Raw genomic sequence first — 8,061 nt, forward strand, 5'->3', positions numbered from 1 at the left:
TGGACATCCGAAAATTTTGGCCAAAATACTCAAAATGTTGTATCTTCGTTATCAGGCCAAATTTCGACCTAAAATCAAACTCTTATGTATACTTAAAGTCTTCTACAATCTTTTGACACTATTTTTGGACATCCGAAGAATTTCTCACATGCCCATTTTGCTGCAGAATGTATCGACTGTACTACACTGTTGATCCATAAGGCCAAGAAAAAAATGTTTGCTTGCCCTCCAGTGGGAATTTTGGGGTGATTCGGTCGGTCGGAGTTTTATGACTCACTACTGTATAGGCCTGTAGGTAATAAACATTGGTCGTGTGGAAAGATATCAATATCAAGATACCATCAAGATACACCATAGAAATTGATTCAATTAGAACGACTGCATACTTTCAGGCATAAGACACCAAGTTTATTGGAAACATTGATGCATGAATGGATAATGTTATAATAAGTTTACAGTAATGATTTTTTTCTTAAGAAAATTTTGGTGGCCAAATTTATCTTTGAAATGAAATTTAGACACAGAAAAAGTAATAAAACCCGTTAAAATTATAAACTAACTAGAGCGGTTCTCGGGCTTCGCGGTAGACTTGTTTCAAGTCCTTTGGCGTCCATAGTTAGTGAACGAAAAATTCATGGAAGCTTTACCACATCTTCCAAAAATTTCTGTTTCAAAATTTTGAAGTTATTCTTTCGAAATAATTATTTTCCATCATAACTTTGTAAAAATCTATTTGACATTTGAATTGTTAGGCCAGATAGTGGACTTTCTTATCTTACTTTACTCCAGGCATACTGTGCACTGCAGGGGCAGTGTTTGAGCAGAATGCCCACCATGCCCACAAGGGGGTGTTTCCATAACCTGACCACCTCAGGGGGGGAAGGAGGATTATGGCCTGTTGACTAACTGAATACTACTATCGCGGATTCAGGGAAATGTGATTGCTCAAATACGCAAATTAACGTGGTGTAGGGATTTTTTGAGCATCTTCGTTAGAAATATAATAAAAATTCCTTTAAAAAGGAATGGGGCGCCCAAATTATGTGAGCTTGGACGTGATATGGTGAATTCCATGGCATGGTGTTTAGATTTGGTCCCGGGGATTTGGTATCATAATGATTTTTTCTAGGGAAGAGTAGAAGATGATCAAATGCAAGACAAATGTGTTTGATTGGGGAAGGTGTATCACAGGACCGTTTTGGATGAAATAAATTGAATTGGAATGAAGCTGTCGTGTCAATTTGCGATTATGTGGGGTGGGGGAGTTCAATTTTGGGGCATATTGTAGTGATGATATTGCTTTGGATATTGAATATTGTTGAATTTCGTTATGCAGGGGGTATAATGATGGATAGTATAGAAGAGGATCTACCCCTATGTTGACCAAAAGAAAAGTTTTTATGAATGTATAACGTCTGTGATACATATACATCATAACGTCTGTGATACATATACATCATCTACTTGCTAATACACTGAAAATCTAATAGAGATGAAGGATAAAAGACAATTACAGAACATTCATTCTTCAAAAGTAGCTATATGGGTATACAATGTTTACAAGATAAGAACGTTAATGTTTTGTACATGAACGTAACATCTTTGATACATAGTTGTTAACACACTGAAAATCTGACTAGAGATTTACAATTTGATGATGTCCAAAAGAATACTTACTAACTTAGCATTGAAGAATTAAAATAATTACAGAACTTTCATTTGTTAACATACACGTAGCAATGATTAACAATGTTGAAAATACAAACGTAACGTTTTGTTCATAAACATAACATCCTCGACACATCTAGGATCCGCATAATTTGTTGATTAATGTCATAAACAGTCACAAAAGATTTATGGTCTGATCATTTTATCATTTTAAGGGGAACCCGATATTGCATTTGGAAGAACCAGGCTTTTCAATTACTATCAAAACTGCTGGGTACCAAACTTTTTGATACAGCTTGTATAGTAATTTGTTCTAATTTCCATGCAAAAGGAGCCAGTTGTTTCATCCTTAAAACAAATAGGCTACACCATAATTTCCAATTACCCCATGCAGATAGATAAGACCTTGGTAAGATAAGCGTGTTAATTGTTATGTCACTATCACTATCTTGATCTTGATAAGACGCCTGACTTTGAAACTTTGGGTACAAAAACTCATACTCTGCAAGTTAGGTCAAATTTTGCACTATGATTGTTTATTTGAGCTTATTGGACTATGCCATTCAGATTAGGCTATTGTAATCCATAGTGTTGGTCACCGTCTATCGGGTTCTAAGAGGCGGTAAACTGGTTACAAAGGTCAAAGTGGTTACAAAGGTCAAAGGTCTCGATTTATTTGGTGTTTTACAAATCCATTAATTTTGTCTTTTAAACAAAGAATATACGCACACCATTTTATCCTGTGCATAACAGAAAACAATAATAAAATCAAATCCAAGCATATTGTGGATTTATTTCTGAGCAAGGGCATAATTTTAGCAAAATAGCACAACAATTGCGGAGTAAATCTAGTAAGACTGAAATTAGAAGCTACTCACAAGTACATGCCAATATTGTGGGACGCCTCCGTAGAGGGCGCCCCAAAAACAAAGAGAAACATAGACATTCGTTTGATCTGTGCCATTTCATTACAGACTGAAATCACTCCAAATGAATACCATACGAAGAAAAACATAAAATCTAAATTTTAGCCATATATATTCCAGTATCCATGGGCCGTTTTTTTTTTATTTAGCTTTTATAATAACCTCATAGAGTCAAAGTTCAGTTACAGGTCCGTTTATGTTGGTATGTAAGCGATCGGTTAAGTCCGGGGTTGAGTCTGTTGAGACTGTGAATTTGCCGATACTTCGATTATTCAGGTGAAAATCCTGTGAAAATACGCAACGAACGGAGCCGCAGAGAGATCGAGACCGGCGGTCAGGACAGCTGCAGCAGACGACGTTTTGCACTCATACTCATGCACTGATTAAGCTTAAAACGTTCCATCAGTCGGAGTTGATATTTATCCATTCTAGGCATCCATTATATAAAACCCAGAGACCAAGGCACTCATATGATTCTGAAGTAAGAATAACTTTCAGTGAATTGCATTGCATTGCCATTGCTGTACACACAGCATGCACAGCATCGTGATGGGCCCCTGCTTACTGCTTTTTTAGTGCTAGCCTTTATATGTCATGGATTTGAATCTTCTAACGTCGAGCTTTCAAGAAAAGACCTAAATACTGCACTGACTGTGGTAAGTTTATTTAGGGTCATATGCTTATTATTTTAAATAGTAATTACTATTCAAATTAAGTATTTCTTGGCCAAACTGGAACACTCAGTCTCAGTCTCTGAACGCTAGTGCAAGTGGCTCCGCGATAAAACACACACGAATATAGCACGGTACGGTACAGAAGAAAGTATCACACCGCATTTGCGATGCGTTGCTTTGCTATGTCGATATATTGATTACTTTTTGCCCCAACTCGTCGCATTTCCAAGTTAAATACATGTATTTAACTTTAACTTTATTGCGATATTGCATGCCAATGCAGTACCGTACCAGTACTAGTAAGTTAGTAGTTTGCAGTAGGCCTACCATGGCATGGCAGCAGTGCGGCAACGCACCGCATCGCAAAGCAACGCATCGCAAATGCAGTGGTAGTATGAACGGACCTTTAATACACTGCTAGGCGGTCACTGCTGGCTGCGTACACGCTTCACTACATGGACGCAACGCGCATGTTCCAGTTTGGCCAAGAAATACTTAATTTTATTATTTTTTATAATTGAATTGATACTACTACTACCAGCTGACTACAACTATTTTGAAGACAGAATTAAAACGACTAGTTTGCGTCTGACGTCAGGGCAGCGGCGCGGTGTGATTGGTTGCTGATCTGCGCAGTACGGCATTTTTGGTCTGGTTAACAGGACGTCAGACGCAAACTAGACTTTTTAATTCGGTCTTCAATAATACAGCCAGGTAAGTAAAATTCCAATTAAATGAACGCAGCGGTCGCACATGCGCAGCCTGGCAGTGACATAGCGTGACGTTTTTTGCGTTCACTGCGAGATGTACGTCAGCGTGAGCTGTCATGTCATGATGTTAGTAACGAGGAAGTGAATCAAACCATGGCAACGCACTTGGTGTGATTGGTTTGTATCAAAGGTGTGTTTGCGTTGTAGTTTGAAATACGCGATATACGATCATGCGTGGTGTGCGTCCATTAAATGTATGATGTAGCATGTAATGACTATGTAAGGCGCGTGTGTATATATGCCCAGGCATGCTTTCCTCTGGCCATGCATGCTATCTGCGTATGCGTTCATAATGTTCGAGTTTATTTATTTATTTATTATTTAACCTGGGGTGATTAATCAATGCACTGGCACCAAGGGCTAGACAGCCAGCCGTGTAGGGAGTGTTTTACACACCCAAATTTGTAATGACACACCCAGTTTTTGCCCGCATGACCTGATACTTTGTTACACAAATCTTAAATTTACACATCCAGTTTTTTGAATAAATACCCAAACCTTCAATCCTGCCTAAGACCCTGACTGGCACTGTTCTCCCTTGGTTCCCTTGGCCAAGAATTAGCTAATTTAACTGATGTATACAATTATTCAATCAGGGTTCCTTTTAGTTTTATCATGTTTATGTGTTAACCATGTGTTTCTTGTCCCAGGCGCTAGTTACGCCACCTATTGGGGTAACCCGAAAGACCCTAACTTTGGCCTGACCCTGACTTTTTTTTTCAACAACAAACAAACAATACAAAACAACAACAAAAATACATAAAAAAGGAAATGATTGAAGGAATCCAATTAGCATTTAATCACATTCCTATAAATTGAGTTTTTGAGAAAATCTCAAAATTTACTTTACTGACTCGAGGTCCATGAGATCGTGCATTTTACATTTATACCCCGGTTAGTCCGCTTACTGTATGTCAACAATGCAAAGTGTACTTCCATCATGTATTTATTCAATCTACTGTTAATTTCATGAATACAGGTAATAGTATCATCAACGCCTGGTGAAGAATCCACAATGTAGTCATGATAGTGGCACAATCTTGGTCAAGCAGCATGACGACAGTAAAGCTGCAAGGACAGCTCAGAAATTCTGGCTATACTTGAAAACCATACATGGATGATGACTTCTGTTCGAGACATGAGCTTAGCACAGAAGCGGAGGAAGACAAGCAATAGGTAATTTATTTATGATTTTTATGAAAGGGGGAAGTAGGCATGACAGTGGCAGATCCAGAACCCCTCCCAAATCCGGCACTTCGTCTCCCTGTATCATCGATAAAACACAAACAATATTTCTAATATAGGGCCAACCCCTTTTTGCCGGAAACGTGTAGGACATATAATGCACGACACTGGACTACGGTTGTATGCGACATATAATAAATTGATGTGATGTAATGTGCACCGCACAGAATAATGAAACAGAGGTGATGGTGCATAGGATTGTGATTCGTTAATGAAGAGGGTCTTTTTTTAATTTTGCAAATAAGTGGTATGAAAATGACCCCTATTTGTTGTGTTTCACAAATCTCTTTTCTTTATCTGAAAATACCCCCAAATTTCGTGAAATTTAAAATGAGCATTAGTACCCATGGATACACTGAGTGCCAGAACCGGGGAGCACCTATTGCCAGGAAGATTGGTTTTTAATTAAAGCTTTAATGTAGTGTTGTATGACCCATTCTGGGGTGCCTAAGGTTCTCCCCTTGGAATTAAGAAGATTTAACCGATAACATGTCCAAATCGCCCATAAGACGATAAAAAAAACCCTGTCCTATGATCGGACAGGCCTCAGGTTCAAGTATGGTCGGTCAGTCTGGCTTTTTTTTTAATTTTGGAAATGACCCCAAAAATCACCAAAATCTGTAAATATTTTTCCATTGGGGAAAATACAAAAAAAATTTTTTCTTGAAATGTTCAAATTTGGGTTGGCATTCAGTTGTACAGGAAATTTTTTTCCCAATTTGTTCAAAATCTAGGTCGGTTAGGCCTATAGACAGGGGCGTAGCCAGCTTTCTTGGTCAGGGGGGGCAAAATAAAATTTTGGGGGGACAGAAGAAAAAAAATTGCAGTTGCATCATACAATACATAGAGACTGTATGTCTTGAGCTTCCCGAAAAGGGCCTTATTGGGATGAAGTGTGCGCGTGGCCTTGAAAAAAAAAAAAGGTATTTTACACTATTTTCGGTCCATTATCCGCCTAAAAGGGGCTTTATTGTTACAATGTATGCAGCGTAAGCGCTGAAAAATTTTGTATTTTACACTATTTTGGCCCTGAATTTTGCTAGAAATGGGGCTCCTTGCCCTTTTTCTTTTCCCTTGCCCTCCTGTTTTTCTCATTCATTTTGTGTCAGAGGGCACTTTTTCTTTCATTTTTTTGTCAGGGGGGCACTCTGCCCCACCTGCCCCCCCGCTGGCTACGCTACTGCCTATAGAACAGGGTTTTCTTTATTCATTGTCTAATATAACAGTATCTGGACTGCTCAGGTTTGTTTGTAGCACTGCATGACCCATCATGGAAGCTCATGGAGGTGCCTAATTGAGGTTCCCTATAAATCGTCCATTTGTGCATGGGGAGCTAGTTGTGATTCAGAAAATGCACTACTTGGTCAACTTGTTTGTGCATGGTGTGCGCCAATGTTATACTGAAATTTTGAATACAGTTCAATATATTCTGTACATAAAAATAATTCTCTCTCTCTCTCACTTATTTTCAGAGCTCAGATCCCCCAGGATATAAGTTCTGATTGAACACCTGAATGGTCACCTCAAGAAGAAGTTCCCCTGCTTTGATGCCCGCTTTGATGGTGCTGGATAGTGTGCCTGTGATAATATATTGTTGTTTGCAGCATTCTGGTCAACATCAGCCAGGATTGATCATTCATGTAGGCCACCAATCATGTGAAGGCTGCTGTTGCTGATGAAGTAGACCTGGGACCTGGCCCAGTGTTGATGTGATGGACCCTCCCTAAAAATAACCAATTGCACTACCCCGCCCCCACAAACTGATGAGTCATTGTTATACCAAGAACAGTGGAAACTCATTACAATAAAATCTGCCAACATAAATTCCTGATAACACAAAACTTTTCCAGAGTATATACATTATATATATCCAATTTTCCTGATATGTGATAACACAAATTCCTGAAATGTGAACTAAAATTCACTTTTGGGTTTTAAGATTCCACTGTTCTTGGAATTGCTATGAATGCTGTTGCTGTCAGGGGTGGTGCAATAATTATGTGTACCCCCGGGGTGGTGAATTCTCAAAATGGTCTGCCAAAATTGCTTGCCCCCCCCCCTCGACCTGCCAAAAAATCTTTGCCTCCCCCCTTTGGGCCTGCCAAAAATCTCCCCCCTATAATTCACCACCGGGAGTACACATAATTATTGCACCACCCCTCACAGTCAGGAATAAACTACAATTGTTTTATTTAACTTTTAGATATGTTTACCTTTTATAACTTTATTTCCCATGCTGTATGCATGCATTTTACAAAAGCTCACACAAAAGCTTTTTCAAGTCTTGTGTAGTAGTGGAATAGCCAGTGCCTAATTTGCATAATTCTAAAATGACAAATTAGCATGGTGAAATTTCAATGTTGATCAAACTTAGTTTTAAAAAATACCAATGTATTCCTCTCATCATGACGAAGTATTTCCTATTCAGTTACAGCAGAAAAGGGGCAAATTTTCCCAATGACCTATAGTTAGTATAGGGCGCTATGGGGTGATAATTGAGTTAGCATTTCGTCTTGCTACGTTAGTGGAACCAATAATTTTTGACATCCTTACACCTCAAATTATAAAACTTGACTTGGTTCCATTTTTTGCTATGCCCCCTATGCTGCCCAATAGGGGTCAAAGAAAAGGTCATAATGGGGCCAAACTATAAAATTTGTTCTATCATATTGTAATATATCTCATATTGCTTGGAATATAAAAGTCAATTGCCATATTACACTAGGGTGCTTAGTTCAGGAGTTTGACCTTAGTTAAGGTCAATGTCAAATATCTCAT

At 38.6% G+C, this 8,061-nt stretch overlaps 1 long non-coding RNA gene across 1 annotated transcript; it reads left to right on the forward strand.

The window, feature by feature from the left end:
• The first annotated feature begins 3,149 nt into the window (after positions 1–3,149).
• On the forward strand, positions 3,150–7,330 carry LOC140158284 (uncharacterized). Its single transcript, XR_011859757.1, has 3 exons — positions 3,150–3,250; positions 5,018–5,214; positions 6,756–7,330. It is a non-coding gene; the product is annotated as an uncharacterized lncRNA (long non-coding RNA).
• Positions 7,331–8,061: the final 731 nt, after the last annotated feature.

Source organism: Amphiura filiformis, chromosome 8, assembly GCF_039555335.1.
Source record: "Amphiura filiformis chromosome 8, Afil_fr2py, whole genome shotgun sequence".
In the NCBI taxonomy this organism is placed as follows: Eukaryota; Metazoa; Echinodermata; class Ophiuroidea; order Amphilepidida; family Amphiuridae; genus Amphiura; species Amphiura filiformis.